The sequence below is a fragment of the Genypterus blacodes genome, unplaced genomic scaffold (genome assembly GCF_046128005.1).
Source record: "Genypterus blacodes isolate CSIRO-AG114 ecotype Tasmania unplaced genomic scaffold, CSIRO-AGI_Gbla_v1 ptg000288l_1, whole genome shotgun sequence".
In the NCBI taxonomy this organism is placed as follows: Eukaryota; Metazoa; Chordata; class Actinopteri; order Ophidiiformes; family Ophidiidae; genus Genypterus; species Genypterus blacodes.
In genome coordinates this window covers 57,501-58,162 of record NW_027467079.1, presented here as the reverse complement: position 1 = coordinate 58,162, position 662 = coordinate 57,501, and positions in this window count along the sequence as shown.

Below are 662 nucleotides of genomic sequence, written 5' to 3'. Positions count from 1 at the left end.
GAGACAAGATTAAAACTTGTTTCTAGGGAGACCAAAGGCGTAGGATTCGTGCAGCCGGTCTGTGTGTGTGTGTGTGTGTGTGTGTGTGTGTGTGTGTGTGTGGGCGATTCCCCCTGACAGACCAAACCCGGGGCTTTTCTGCCAACCTGTTCCTGCTCGTCACCGCAGACGACAGGTCGCCCGCACCGCTCTTGTATGAAACACGGCCGGATGTCACGTAATAACGATAACGCACACACACACACACACACACACACACACACACACACACACACTTGTAGCAGAGTTACTCAATCTCCTCTGTCGGGCCGATCAAAACACAACAGTTACTTCATCCACCCTCACGCTCCTCTGCCTCCCTCCCCTCCCCCCTCCCTCCTCCTCCTCCTCCCTTTATCTTCCCTCCTTGCTCTCTCGCTCCCTCGCTGACACTCCTTGTCTCTTTCTCCATCCGTCTCTCTCTGCGCTCAGCTTTTATCTCTTCCTCTCCTGTTTCTAATCCGTCTCTTGCCTCACACTTTTCTCCCATAAATCCCTCACTTCTTCCTGACTCCTGCTCTCCTCCTTGGCTTCTTCACCTCGTCTCTCTCTCCACTCTTGATCTCATCTTTCCTCCCTTCTTCTCTCCTCACTTCACCCTCACAGCCTCTCATGGACCCACA